Here is a 16,517-nt window from a genome sequence, read left to right as displayed (position 1 = left end):
CTCCACAGTACTTTAGAATGTCACTCTAAAACATGTGCAATTAGAAATGTAACAAAACACTGACAGATTCTTTGAACATTCTGTGGAAGCGGGGAAATACTTAACATTGAAAAAAACTTATTTACATTTTATAATCAGACATGCTGGCATATAATACAAATTGGTCCGAAAATATACACAAATCTTCTCCCAGTCATGCTAACACAGATAACAGTGTTTTTGTTTTCTTCACACATGGATTTTACTTTTATTTCAAAAGAGACAGCTTTATGATCTGAGCTGACTAGTGAGGACATTACATGGCGGGGGGTGCAAAATTCTCCATGTTTGTAAGGATAGGTCAAGGATGCTAGTACCCCAAGTGGTCATACAGGATAGCTGGTTCAGAGTGTTTGTGTCTACAAAGTCCAGGAATCTCTGGGCCTACACATCTGGGATCATGTATGATTCCTACTTAATAGCAGGGTAGTTAAAGTCGCCCATCAATATGAGGTTAGGTTGAATGAGAATTGAGTATACTATATTTAAGTATGTGGCATGAATATTCTGGGTCACAGGGGAGACCTATAGCTTATAGGCATAAAGTATGAGACTTTGCATATGGTAATTTGGAAGTGGAGAAGTTCAAACATGTCATGCTGTTTAACCAACCTTGATGTGTGTTTGTTTTTGATATAAATTAAGACAACTCCATCTTTTGTCCCTTCTTGTGCAATAGCTGGTCTGATTATGCAGGCAGCCTTACATTCCTGCACTGCTAACATGCTCTCTGTAGGTTTATACCAAGTCCCAGTAATTACACAGAGGTTTAAATTTTCCAGTGTAAAGAGAGATTGCAGGGAGTGGAGTTTCTTGTTTAGACCCCTGACACAGAATAGTAGCACCTTTAAATTTTCTTGGGTTGGTTTTGCTATATCAGAAGGTTTAGCAGGTTGTCAATGCCTAAAAAAGGACACTATGTTGGTGAACAGGGTTTTAACCAATATTCAAAAACCTAGAGGGGACAGGTACAGACCATCTCTGGTAAAGCAGTGCAGTCTGTCAACCATATCTTCCCAGGCTGGCAGATAATGTATCCCATTTGAATGACACCAAAAACTAAGGCAATCATTAAGTCCATTTTCTTCTGTTCATCTTCTGGCACCATCCTTGGTGAAGTTAGAATGCTGTTCAGTCCTAGGCTCATATCAGCCTGGGACACATTGTCAGAGAACTCAATCATGTCTCTCTTCAAATAATCTAGGAAGGTATGTCTCAGGTCAATTATACCCACATGGACTATGACTGAGTCATACTGGTACTTGTGGCTCAGTGACGTAAATGCCTTCCTTATCTGTTGGATCCGAGCCTTTGATTGGTACCTGACCATGACTCTTTCCTTACCCAGTCTGGTGAGTGGGACATCTGTATGTCTCACAATGGAGTCTCCTATGACAAAAATATTGGGTTGTGTGATGGTTTGCTTTATGAGCTTAAAAGCAAAGACAATGTGGACGGCACAGTGGTGCAGTGGTAGCTTTGTCGCCTCACATCAAGAGGTTCTCCGGTTCGATTCTCAGCTGGGGTGCCTTCTGTGTGGAGTCCGCATGTCCTCCCTGCATTCGTGTGATTTCCTCTGGGTGCTCCGGTTTCCTCCCACATTACAAAGACATGCATCTGGAGCATTTCTTCCCAGGCCTCCACTGAAAATTGGCTTCCTTCCAAGTTGGACTTTCCTGGTTAACAAATGTTAAATAAATTAAAATAAAAAGTTTGAGGTTCCTGAAGATACTTATTGCAAGTACAACATCTGGTAGGCCTCTGGGGTTTAGGAAGATTAGCTTTACGACCCTCAGCACATGTGGATATATGGGTCTGTCCATACCATGTATGGTAAGTGTAGTGTGTGTCTGTGTTTCTGGCAATCAGTCTGGTATTATAAGTGCAGTCTTATCTCCAGTGATATTGTGTAACCACATTTCTCATATACAGTGTCAGTTTGCTTAGGAATTGGTGATTGTCAGTCAGCATGAGACAATTGCTACCTTGCTTCAGGATGCCTATAGCCACCAAACTGGCTGCAAAGATAGTTGGAAAGTGCACGTCCATGGTAAAAGATCCTTATTATGAGATCTACAAGGGGATGGTAAAAGAGAGGTTTGTAGCATGGGTAAGAATCAAGACTTATACTAAACTTAGATTGTGGTACTCCACAATGTGCAAAGTAGTTGCTCTTTGTGCAAATAAATACTGAAGAAATTTCACAGGAAGTTTTACAGGAATATTTCAAAGAGCTTGTGTTAACAGAGGGCACTGATAACCACCGCTGTGCAATTAAACTTCAAGCAAATGCAATGCTTTTATACAGGCTAAAAAAAAAGTGAAAAAAGCAAAATAGCCACCTTCTCAATGACAGTAAGTTCACTGTAAGGTTTTCGTGATAATTTTACACACAAAATGATACCAATTACTTTCCACTGCCACTAGAGTGCAAACTTAACCCATCTAACATTAAATCACTGAAAGCCTCGAAGTGCAGTAAATAATCAACTTAAACAGTAATCCAAGCTGAACATGCAGGAAGTAATAAACTTACACAGTAACTCAATATGCATACCTTTAAAATAGGCAGCAAAATTAATCAGTTTAAATGCAGTGCAAAAACAAAAGTAATCTAAAATTATTTAAAGTGCCCTTTGCTCCCTCTCTCTCCAGAAGCATATCAATAGTACTAGTTCCAAAGCTGCTTCCTGAGAAATAGTATTAACCCAGATTTTTATGGGTTCAGTACACTTACAATTGGCTTCTGATTGTAGATATCCAGGATAGAAGCTACAGCAGTTGGATGCAACAGAAAGGCAAGCTACACAAAGGCCCTCAGAAGTTCTAAACAAAACTGTGACCAGACAGCTCAGTGAAGTCTTATACTCACTGCTGTCAAACTATCAGAACCCAACATCCCTCTGCTCCTTCTCTCACCAGGAGCAAAGCAGTAGCATTAACCCAGGCTGACTCCTAAGAAGCAATTGCCAGGCTTTACAGTGATGGGTAATCTCTTGGGATGACAGGAAGTAATGTCCCTCTGCTCCTTCTCTCACCAGGAGCTAAACCCAAGCAATACTCCCCAGGTGATTCCTGAGAAGTAGTTCCTAGGCTCACTAGTGATTGGTAGCCCAGTTCTAGAAGTTACAGATTTTAGACGTAAGATGGTAAAAAGATTAATGCTCTGAAAGTTGAATGTGTACTAAGTGAGTGAGGTGGTATAAAAACAAGATAATTCAAGCTATAAAGCCTAAGGGGAGGGCCTCCCCAGTTGATCTCTCAATGTCCAGTAAAAAATAAATAAAAATAAACCTAGCTTTAATTTAAATAATAACTAAATAAATAAATAATGGACGTATCCAAACCTTAAATTAATAAATCCAATCCAAACCAAATGAAGCCAGACTACACCAGAGTCATATGGCACTTCAGCTAAATAAACATTAAATATCAGTCAGTGCAAAAATTAAACAAGAATGAAATTACACTAAAATGTTTAAACTAAGTAAATTTAAACATTGTAAAATATACCATTACCCCCTCCTCTTATGATTCATCTCTTTATTACCTTTATTTCTTTCATGTTATCCCACACTACTACACAGCACCTCGTCCATTTTTTGGATTCGGTATTTTTTGAAAAGAGCCAGCTCATTACAAAAACATTCACTGCACCTGTTCCTACAAAGTGCTACATCCATGTGCTTTGTGTAGGGGAATTTTACCTCCTGTGCCCATAGCCTCTAAAATAAATAATGTCTATGACTCAGCCGTTTTAGCCAAAGGGAGTAAATTCAGTCTAATATTGTTTCACTGAGGTGTCTCTCCCAATTAAATGCACTTTCCTCCAATATTTTGTATAAACAGGAATTTACTAACCCACTTACTTTGTTGTATTATCCGGTTGTATATTATTATAAAAATACATAAAGAATATTTATTAAATTAAAGTTCTTCATTTTTAAGATTACAATTCTTTAGTAGAAGAACATCTCATTTAGGCGCATACAAGAAACATAAGTTATTTCCTTTACTTTGCATTTATTTCAACATCCCCTCCCCGCCACTCTTTATGAATTCACTGGATTTTTTCCATGTGTTATTGTCCCCAAAAAGTCCCCAAAAGCAGTGCGATTACTAATACACTGTCTTCTCATTTGTATGGACTGTCCAGGTTTTAATTAAAATGTATCCATTAAAATCTGATACCATTCTTTTTAGTTTTCTGTAAACTAACCCATATGGTTTCCATAATTATCCTTTTCATCATATAAATATTCATCAGAATCACCTTTTATATTTCCTAATCTCTTCTCCCTCTATGCTCTCCAGCTACTCCTCATACTTCTGAACCAAAATGCTTTACATTACACTCTAATAATTTTCCTGAGTTTTTGGTTTTCAAACAAAATGCAGATTTGGAGAAATATAATGCAACACACTGGATATATCATTAAAAGTCTCCGTTGTGTCAACCCTATGTAAAAGTCTTTTATCAGTTGATTCTATCCACTTGTTCACATGACTGAAAAAATATCCCACTAAATGTGCCTTTCATAGATATGGTACACATATACCTCATTCTAACAAGCCCTCACACCTAGGCAGCATGTCATTACAGGTAGGATTCCGTTCTTCACTCATCGTCATGAACATATACTGAACACCACAAAACACATCCACAGTCACTTCCATTGAAAAAATGTTGAAAATACAAAGCTAAGTGGCCTTACTTAAAAATATTAACTTCACTGTTATAAAGCTGTGGAAAAATGACAGATGCCAAGCAAAAGATGAGTCGTCATTTCTCTCCTTCTAAATTTGCACAAATCATTGTAGTCAAAATACAACTAAAGTTCAACGCAAAGCAGCAACAACAAAATATTCCTTTCCTTTAGATTCCTTCCAACAAGCCACAAGAACATTACTAAGGACTATATAAAAATATTTATATTGGACTAAGAGGCGCCACAAATCATCGCAATAGCCGTGCAACTCACTGTCATTTCTGTTCCATGTATGTGGCCTAACATAATAAACTCAACAAACTTTCCTGTTTAGAAATTGATTTCTAGCACAAGTGTCAGAACTGTAACTGTGACCCAGACATTAAAGAATATAGTGAGATTTACCAAACACAAAGAATTTTGAACTTGCTCTTCCAGGATAAATGATCACACCCGCATTCCTGGTGTGGGTGTCTACGCACCCACATCTCTTCTTACTATATAAGTACAAAATTGTTATACTTTAGAGTATGGGTGATACTCTGACATACTACAACATTGGACGTAGCATATGTTCTATGTCATATGTGCTACTAAGGTTTCATTATTTTGCATATCACAGTCCTGCTCTTTGGAATTACAATAGGCTCTAAAAGAAAGAAATTGTCTCCTCAAACAACACTGTGTTAATTAAAATACATTTTCCCATATTAATACACCCTAATACATTTTCGCAGATATATTTCCCAGCATATCTCTCAACGTCCAAGAACAAGAAATATGGACAAAACCATATATAATGGTGGATAAAGGCCCAAAAATACGGACAGTTTTTAAATATTGCTTTTAGGAAGTTGATGGAATACATTAGCATGACTTTTCTGAAATTTTCTGAAGAGTATGAAGTCTGTAACTCAAATGTCTGTCATTATATTCTGACTTTAATCCTTAATGATTTTTCAGTGATTTCCCAGGAAACAAAATGTTGTGATGAACAGACCAAAAATGAGGCAAAAATGTATACAGCTGAGAGTTGTGCTACCCATTCTTAACTGTTGTTTCTTTACTGACACGCTACACCTTTGATAACTGACTTTTTGCAAAATAATTTCACACAAATTTCTTCCTGCCTTTATAACTTTACACTTTTATTCAGTGACAACTCCACTGACCTCAAAGCATCCAACAAAGCCTGAGTAACATAGTCTACCAACCCGTCACCACAATCAATTCATCTACTTAACTCAGAAATTCACATTATGTCTGGCATGTCCACTTTTACCCACATTCTTACATTTAAATAAAGGCATTCATGATGAATATAAATAGCATCGGGTGTAAAGGGTAAATCTGTTTTATGTTACTGTTCAAATCTACCTTATCAGTGATCAACCAAATCAACAAGAAAATGATTTTATTTTTCTGCAATACAGACGGATCTGCCTCAAAAGTTTCTTTCCAAACCCATAACTCCAAACTTCTCATCAATTTAAACTGGCACACATCGCAAAGCCTTAGCCTAAATCTGCCTTAATCAATCAACCCTACACTACTTATAATGTTATTTACCACTTCCACTAAAATCAAAAATAACTCTCCCTTACCTTCCACAAATCCTGTTCCTATCTGCAATAACTTCACTGGTAATTTATAATCTGCATTTGTTAATGCCAAAAGCCTACAGCATATTAATAAAATTACCACCAAATCCCTCCTTCAGCCTTTCATTAAATATATTAAACATTGATATTAAACATTGATCAGAAATTCAATTTTCTTACTAGAAAGTTTCCTATAAACTTGTACACTAACCCATTCCTCTGTGGGTCACTATTGTTCTTAAGCTTTGTGATGATGTGAGGTAGTGTCAGCTATGCCAGAGAGAGTAGGACAGTGCATGTGTAACACATGCCAGCATAGCTAGCTGGAGTTTTGCAAAGGATTTTATGTCATTTGTGTATCAAACTGATTTCTATAGATGCTTGTGTTAAAAATGTATTTGTAAAGCTGGTTGTGTTGAAATGTATAAACAGCGGGTCATGCTGGAGAGAAAAGAAACATACATTTATAAAATGTCCAAAAAAAAAAACAATAACCAATTAGTAAGTGAATATAGCAGACAAGCCACACAGTCCAGAGTTAAAAAATTTTAATAAAACAATAAAATCACATGAGCGCTTTTGTCTCGGAACCCAAGACTTCATCAGATAAAAGGTTACAACATTCCACTTGCTTTTATACCATTTAATTAACTGCCTATTATTCAATTTAAAATCACATCATTTAATTAACCCTTAAAAGACAAATATATCTTTTCTAAAAAAAAAAAAAAAAAATATATATATATATATATATATATATATATGGATTCACTTTATATCCTTGAAATACTGAAATGTCGAAATTCAGTATTTCAAAGCTAGAAGGTAGACTCTTTAAAACATAAAAAACTCACAAGCACAAAATTCAAAATCTCACACACTGGAGATTTTGAATTTTGCGCTGCTACTGCGCACACCCACACACACACACACACACACACACACACACACACACACACACACACACACACATACACCATCCTCCCCACACATAAACACAAGCTCTCTACTACATAAAAGCAGGGGAAAACCCCCCCTGCACCCTCCACACCCCCCTACTTAAATATTCTAACTCCGAGGTCGCACTACACACAAACAGACACACACAACACCACCACACAAGCTACATTGTCCTTGCACACACACATCACAGCAACAAAACACAGTAACACACACCACAGCTTCTACCCAAAACCCTTAACACACACACACACACACACACACACACACACACACACACACACACACACACACTTACTGAATCCGTAACCACAGCGAAATCTCAGAAGCACGAAATTCAAAACCTCTGGTATTCGAGGTTTTGAATTTCACATTTCTGAGCTTTCGCTCTTTTCAGGATTCCACTTTATGTGCTCGAAATACTGAATTTCGACATTTCAGTATTTTGAGCTTATAAAGTGAATCCATATATATATATATATATATATATATATATATATATATGTATGTGTGTTTGTGTGTGTTACATGTTGCCTACTGGCTTCTTTTATACAATAGCATATTTTCCTTTTATATAGATATTCAATATTTTCATGTTTTCTATTTTATTATTTATTATTAAATCTATCAAAACCTTTCATTGTGGCTTGTGTTTTAGAAAATATTTTAACCTTTGTGAGTAATTGCATTTATTTGGTAACACTGTGGCTACATGCTCCTCAAAGTCTTACCGTATGGCCAAACATTACCATTTATATAAGTATTAATTTTACTAATAATAAACAGGTACTCTGGTAAGAGCCTTAAAGTACCTGGCTGGTGGCACTAAATCTACTGTATAGTCTGGGTAGAGGTGGTATAGCGGGGAAATCTGTGCCAGCCTTTCCCAGGTGTGTGTGTGTGTGTGTGTGTGTGTGTGTGTGTGTGTGTGTGTGTGTGTGTGTAAAAATCACAAAGAGTTTGTATGTCAGCTACTTGGAACAGGGACACAGAGCACTGATTTCTGCAGAGAGAAGGGCAAAGTCTTATTTGGGGCATGGAGAGGAAGTCTAACCTCAGGTCTGTTGTTTGCTCCCTGTGTGCTCTTAAGTGAAATTGTGCTTAGTGCAGACAGCTTCATCTGAAAATACTGTGTGTATTCATTTTTGTTCTAAGTGAAAGTTCCCCACCAGTGTCAATGATGAGGGTTAAGCTCCTTGCTTAATGGCCCAGATGAGGGATGTCACAACTTTATTTAACACTTCCCTCACTTCTTCCAGTATAACTCTTTACCTGATCTCTACACATTGTCATATCTCTCCGCTTCCAAAACATTATTTTCATCTACCACCTTTGCCTTATATAATAACAAACTCTATCACTTTCAATTACCCTTCTTGGACTTCCTCCAAATTACCTTGCAACTTATCCATCAAACCTTCCTCCTCCCTTGTATTGATTGCAATCTTTAAATGTGGTATCTCCTCTTTCTTACCTTATCTGCACACCTTTGATTCTTTAATCAAGGTTTCATGTATTCCAAATTAGCTTTGTCAGTTTCCTCTTCCCAAGTCATAACTTTGATTTATTATCTCCATTTCTTACTGTAACTCTCTAGCATGCTTTTCATACTGCATTTAATGCCATTCATTAATAATGCATTACATTCTAGGCATCTTTTTAACAGTTATTCATTACTCATCCAATTCTGCAGAAAAGAACATTTTATTACGATCCCCTTCTAAACCATTCTTATTGTCTGGTCAGGAAATGTGATAACAATTCGATCTTCTACTGCCACAAACCACAATGTCTTACAATCTAATCTTCTACTGCCACAAACCACAGTGTCTTACAATTTAATCTTCTACTGCCACAAACCATAATGATTTACAATCTAATCTTCTACTGCCACAAACCACAATGTCTTAAGAAAAAATGACAAAAGTCAATAACATAAAAAAATGCCTCCTCTAATAGGTGTACTCCTTAAATCTGTCAGCTATACAATTTTTCTGTCTTTGCTTTCATCACCCTTCAGTCTATCTTTAGCTTCCTCTCCCCCATCAGGTTACAATTAAAATCTTTCATCCAAATCACAAAAAATGAACTAATACAAGAAAGTATATATTTAAAGGCAGTATTGAGGATATTTTTAAGAAGTATTCAATAGGGCCTGGAAGGCATTGATGACACAGGGAATCTGATAATACAGTAAATGCTTATTTTACCAATGTGCATAGTTTAGCAATGAGAGTGATGACATGATGAGAGATGACATGAAAGCATTTTTTGCAAAAGACACATTTCTGTTATTACCACAGTATGAAATGCTTCAAACATGTAATCTGACACATTTTTAGAATTTGTATGTCTCTGAGCCATACTGCAGGGTACAATGCAATAGTTTTGCATTCCTGTATTAAGAATAGCATTATGCAGGCTAACTAGAATTCTGATTTGTTTTTGACTGATTGATTGATTTATCTGAATTTGTTAACTGAGGTAGGACACTGATCACAAAACACCAATTTCAGTCTCAGCCCATAGAGAAGAAAATAAGGAAAATAAAGAATGAAAAGCATGCATATGCATTATTTTATGGTAAGATAATGATGATGAGTATACAATTTAGACAGAAGCATTTGCTATATGTTGAAGAGCAGTCACACAAGTGTAGGATTATAGAATAGTAAATATATGCATAAAATATAAACTTGAGTTATTGGTATTTTCAAGGGATACCATACAAACATGTTGGGGGTAGACTAATAGACGAGAGAAAGATTATGTTAGGTAATGTGTCTTGAATGGAGACAATGGTGTGTTGAATTAGTGTGTAGATAATGTTTTAGTTGTGGGTAGAAGCCTGATAAGATGTTGTTTATATGAGACTGGCAGAGATAAATTCCCATACATTAGGGTCTAGTAAGGAGAAGCAATGATCTGTGCACTGCAGTTTAGATTTTGTAGCCTGTAAGGTTGACCTGGGTAGATGTAATTTCTGAGGTTGTAGGATGAGGGTTCTCTTATTAGTTTGTCTGACAGAGAGGATGCTATGTGGTTATGTTGGAGTTTGAAAATTGGAGAGCATTCAGCAGGCCAGATCTTTGTTATAATAGGAGCCATTTTGATTTTTGCAGTATCATGCAGTGGTGTTCATGATTTGAGGAGTGGATGGGGAACCTGCTGATTCTGTTGGAGAGCATCTGAATGATTATAGAGTTTCTTGTTGAGGTGCATGTTGTTAGTTGTGGTCCATATTCTAAATGGCTAATATAATGCCTTTGCCTGTTGTTATTTTGAAGCAGTACTTGAATAAAAAGGTAGAGATTGTGCTAGCCCAGAACAGTAGTGTTGATAGAAATAGGTAAGCTAAAACCTCTAAATAAGGTTAACAGAATGTTATTGTACACAAAGCATGAACTGTGATCTCTATAGAACATTTTTAAATATTCTTGCATACCACTTTACAGATATTTCAACAATACTATTGGGTGCCTTCAACCACCCAATCATAAACTAGATAACTCATGATACTGCTCCAAATTGTAAATCTGAATTCATACACCTGATTGCAATCAGGAATCTTGTTTAGATTACTGATTTTTCCAGCCAAGATAGGAAATTTTTAGAATTTCTTTTTGCTAATAGAAATGGTTCTGTTAACAGGATACAGCCAATAGACTTGCTAGGTATCTCACCATGTAACACTCTTCGTTAAGTTACTGTATATGCTGTATGCTTACACTTAACTTTCCTGTAGCCATATAACAATATATATTTCAAAATACAGCACACTCACTAGAATTTAAAAAAAAATGATACATGCTTAGTAACACACAAACTGAGTAAAATAGGTTCAAAGACTCGCAGATTTATAGAGACAATAGAATATCAAACATTGAATATCAAGCAATACCACAGAAAAACAGCCATTGATGGTGAGTTATAAGCCAGAAGATGATGACACGAGGAAGGGCAGATATAAATGTAATATTCAGTTTCACCTTGTGTTATGCTACATGGAAAGGAAATGTGGAAAAGTTGCTGAAAAGGGAAGAAACAAGAAGGAAGATGGATGACTGAGCTGGAATAATGTTTAGTGTCTCATAATCAGAAGTCTGTACCTATTGACTACTGAGATTAATTTACAGGCTATCATCCATTTGACAAACTGAAGACTGAACAATTACTAGTGTTTTAAACCATCTAGTATATAGGAGAACCTTGCTACACAGGCGAGGGAGGGAGCTGCTGAGCAAAGGTTTATCCCTGAATCAGGAACTTTTGATATTCTGACACAGAACTAAGTCTTTGGAATGATTATTAACTGTCATGTTTTTCTTAATGAAGAAAAGGAGGTTGCAAAGAGCAGGGTTTGCTGTAGCTCAGAAGTCATTGCAAAGATCACACCATAGGAGTCTATACGCCAAAGAAAATAAAGACAGGGTTTTCAGTGTATCCAAATAAGAGCATTTCTTTAAAGCTGGGACTCTTTTGGTTCTAAAATGCTGGTCTTCTTCTACTTATGAGTGATGCTTAGAGCTATACATGCCAAATGGAACATTATACTCTATGATGGATCTAATGAAGTCAGAGTAAAGAGGAATTAGGATGGATTGGGACCGGAACAAGAACCCACCGCAGATGAGATGAGATGAGATGAGATGAGATGAGATGAGATGAGAAAGAAGAATTTTCTGAAAGTATTGGCCATATCCTGGATCATGGTGTCACTTTTAAGTTGAATTCCATTTATGTGGAACTGTGCAAAAGCATAATTAATTCCATTTATGTTATTCTGTGTAGGAGCACCATTTAAAAATTGAATCAGGATGGGGGGGGGGTTGAATGGTTCCTAGTTTGTATGCAGTTGTTAGCATTTGCCTGTACTTCAGAAAAAAAATATTCAAAAGAGGACAGGCTTAAGACAGAACCTTTTCAGACAGGGAACCATTTATTCTAATTACATACATTTTGTTTAACAGCTAGTCATCAATCTAAAAAAACACAAAAGGGTTGATGTTTAGTTTGGTTAGTTTATTTATGATGTCAGAGTGGAAAATGGTGCTACGTGCTTTGGCTAAGTAAAATTAGCAGCATAGACAGGAAGACCTTCATTTAAAGGTTTGGTATCTTTAAAAAATAACAAAAAAAGTTAAGGCAAGATCTATCCCTGACAAAATTCAAATGTGAAAGGTTTAGAGCTTGTATAACCTGCATGTCCTTATTGATTAGTTCTACAATAACATGTTCAATGGCTTTACAGAACAGGATATTAAGACTAATGGCCCTAGAGTTACATGGGTCTGCAGTGGACAGGCCTCTGTTAAGACAGAAAGTTCCTAAGGTATTTCTCATTTCTTTGGGTATATACGGTGAGACTTCAAATGAAGATGTTCAGGAGATATTTGTCTCATGATCTTTTAAGCCTACCACTAAGCAGCTGGATATGTTGTTTAGCTTTTCAAAGGTTTATTTATTTTTTTGTTTGTTTTGGAAAGGGTGGTTGAAACTTGTTAATATTAATGACAGGAATTTGGCCTGAGTTGGTACTGAATGGGAACACAAAGATTAAAGTAGGCAGAATGAAATTAGACATGAATGTATTAGGCAAGATATTAGCTATGAATTCTAGGTCAGAATGTTTAGTACTATTAATAATGAGTTTAGAGTATGTTAGGGTATTATTTGGAATTTAACATATATATCTAAAAAGCCCTATGGCTGTCTTTAGTCCTGGTGGCTTTCATTTAAGTGCTCATAGGTAGCCTTGGTGCTTCCCATGGGATTCATGAGTTTTGTAACAATTTGGTTAAGTTTGTATCACAAACCAGGAGTGGACAAAATTTATATTAGGCTAAAAGCTTACATTTCATGTTATGCAAATTGTTCATTCTATTATCCTATCATATTGTAGGCTTAATGTATTTTGTTGTTTTGCTTATGAAGAAATGGTGGGGGGAGTCAGTTTCCCCTACACAGTGATTTAATATATCACAAAATTCCTTGGTTAAGACTGGAGTATCTTTGTTCAATTATTCATGCTGACTGGATTATTTATGTTTTATGTAAAGATTGATTATATCGACTACAATAGTTTTGCTGAAGTCCCTGGATATAGATGTATTAATAGGACTAAGTAGGTTGGTCCTGAGAGAGACGGTGATGGCTAAATTATCTGATGAAACCAACAAAGGGATACTTGTGGGGCTGAGCAAAGGGCAGGGAATTAGTTAAGACAAGATGTAAGAGGTTTGAGTCTTTAGTTAGGGGAGTAACTATCTAATCCATAGATGTTAAGCTGATGATATTGAAAAATGTGTGGGCATAACAGTAATTTGATGTGTAGGTAAATTAGCTGATATATGGGTAATTAAAGTCTCCTAATAAAAAGTTGTTTCATTTGACTTTCAGCTGTAGGATCATGTTCAGGAATTCAAAACATTCATCCATCTAGGGCAGAAGCATAGCTAGGGTGGGGCAAAGGGCATACCTGCCTCTGGTGCATGGTGATAGGTGGCATATTCTGGACATGCCAATCTGGCAGTAGTGCAATACAAGCATTCAGAAATGAATTCCAATTATGCATCTGTGGTCAAGGCATAAATGCTTTTCATGTGTGGCAACCAACTACATCACTAAATCAGGTTGGGTGGACCTTAAAGATTTTTTTTTCTTGCATCTCAGTTGAGGAGCACACGTTGGGGAGAATGGGTTTTGTGTGGCAGAAGATCAAGGACAGGAAGGAAAAGGAAGGATTTTTTTTTCTTTGCTTAAGAGTTGAGGTGCACAAGGTCAGGGAATGGCACTGAGCATAAGATGGCCAAGCTACCGCTCTGAACTGAGAACATATGGGGGACCTGTTATTACCAATGACATGCAAGCTACCACTCTGATCTAAGAAAATATGGAGGACCTATTATTACCAATGATATGCAAGCTACTGCTCGGATCTGAGAACATATGGGGGATCTGTTATTACCAATGAAGAAAAAACTTGTTTTGTTGAGAGTGATTTGGATATGTACTAAATCAAGGCTGAGGCTATCTGGGATGAGATACATGGCTATGACATTTCAAATACATAAAGATCCTGCCTGCTGCCACTAATGGTCCTTAATAAGTGAAAGCCAGCAAAACATGGAATGAAACAAGTACTTTATGTAGATGGGAACCAGGTTTCTATAGCTACACAGAATTGTATGCTCTCTAGGTAAAGGAAAGTTTCTATATCAGATACTTTGCCTCCTGGGATTCCCAGACACCTGTCAGATTGAAATGTTTCAGGTTGGAATGTGTAGCAGTTTTATTTTGCCTAAAGTGGTACAGTGTGAGTAGAAAAATGTTTTTATCAGTATTGTGAAAGACCAAAAATGACAGGTTTAGTCCACAACTGATGAAGCAGCAAAGTCTGTCAACCATGTTTTCCCAGGTTGTCATAAACAGTGGTGGTCCCAGGTTCATTTTCTTGCAGGGCACAACAGGAGCATAGTAGCTAGCTGGTGGGACACATAGGGCATGTGATAAAAAACAGAAAATGGAGCAGCAATTTCATGGAGTGACATCATGGAAAAAATAGACGAAGAAAAAGGAAAAGAAGAGACTGTGCCAGAAAAAGTTCCAGAGACAAAAACTTATGCACAAACTGCTGGAGAAGGAACAAAGAAGAAAGAAAAAATAAAAGAAACAAAACAGAAGTATACAGTATGCGTGAGCAGTAAAAGAGAAGAAAGTTTAGACAGATATGAGGTTTGGGATTCTGTCATAGCACCTCTGGGTATCAAAGCAAAAGAGATAAGAGCATTTATTTTAATTAATAAAGAGACTTTTTGTGACTTGATATTTGAGACTGGGCAGGCCATGGAAAATTTTGGGGGTGCATATGAATGAAAGAAAAATATTTATCCATGGTCAGAATATGTGGTGCAAGCTTTTTACAGACAAGCAAAAAAAAGGAATAATGATCCAGTTTAGAATGGACGTTGAAGCAAAAGAAATGAAATAACATTTGTTAACTATATGTAAAGAAGTAATGGACACTACAAAATATATGATGAAAGAGGACTGTGGACTGGAGGATTGGAATGTGGAGTAATATTGAAAATTGAAATTGATAATGTAATGGAAGTACCTAGTACTATTAATGTTCATGGTAATGAAGGTTTTGTGAAATATAGGGGTCAACCAAAGACTTGTTATTTTTGTTGAAAAAATTATCATTTAATCAAGGAATGTGATAAAAAAGAAGTTATGTATGTGGTAAAACAGGGCATAATGCAAAAAAAATGTGATTTAAAGTGCACAAAATGTGGCAATACTGGTCATTCATGGCTAGAATGTGAAATTAATGTGCAAGAAAATGAAAAAAATTATACAGGAGAAAGAGACAGAAGAATGTGTTATACAAGAAAATGAACAAAAATATGTGACTGATAAAGAGGTTGTACATGAAGTTAAAGAAAGTAGCAAGGAAAAAGAAACTGAGGAGACAAGTCAGGAAGAAACTGACTTGTGTACAGTAAGAAATAAAAATAATTCAATAGGGAAAAGAGTTAAAGAAAGGAAAATAAAATTCAAAAATCTATTACAGTAAATGAGAAAATAAAGGGATAAACATTTTATTATACTGTTCTTAAAAGCTGAAAATGTTAGCTTTAAATGTGAACAGTATGAAAAATCTTAAGAGGAGAAAAGGTATATTACAATGGTGTGCTGCAGTAGGGGCACATATTATTGTTTTAGAAGATATCAGATTCAGAGGAAGAAAGAACACAAACTGAAAAACTTTGGAATGGTGCAGTAGTTTGGAACATGGGGAAAGAAACATGCTTGGGCATATGTATATTATGTCAAGAAAGTATTAAAATATTAGATGTAGCCATAACGGAACTAAAACAAATTAAAGTAATGGACTTGAGATGGAAAAATATGTGGATATAATTATAACTTTATATGCATATGTAACAAAAAGAAAGTGAAATGATGTTTAAAAATATTCTTGACTATGTGTAAATATGGATATTATAGTGGTGGGTGATATTAATTGTAATTTAAGAAAAAAATAGCAATTGTGATGTTAAAATGATTAAATACATTATGAGAAGTGGAAAGTTAAGTGCATGGAAGAATAACCACTAGACATATAAAAGGCATAAAATTAGGACAGAAATTGGTTATGTTTTTTTAAATAAATATGCTGGGTTTTCAGATCCTGTGGCTATAT

General features: G+C 36.0%; 1 protein-coding gene across 2 annotated transcripts in view; it reads right to left on the bottom strand.

The window, feature by feature from the left end:
• Positions 1 to 16,517, bottom strand: part of LOC122788120 (alpha-2,8-sialyltransferase 8F-like) — a 719,095-nt gene that overhangs the window by 142,681 nt on the left and 559,897 nt on the right. The window lies entirely within an intron of this gene.

This window comes from Protopterus annectens, chromosome 13.part0 (genome assembly GCF_019279795.1).
Source record: "Protopterus annectens isolate FY-2018-M chromosome 13.part0, PAN1.0, whole genome shotgun sequence".
Classification (NCBI taxonomy): Eukaryota; Metazoa; Chordata; order Ceratodontiformes; family Protopteridae; genus Protopterus; species Protopterus annectens.
Note: the sequence above shows the minus strand (reverse complement) of the source record. Positions and strands in the feature narration are given on the sequence as shown.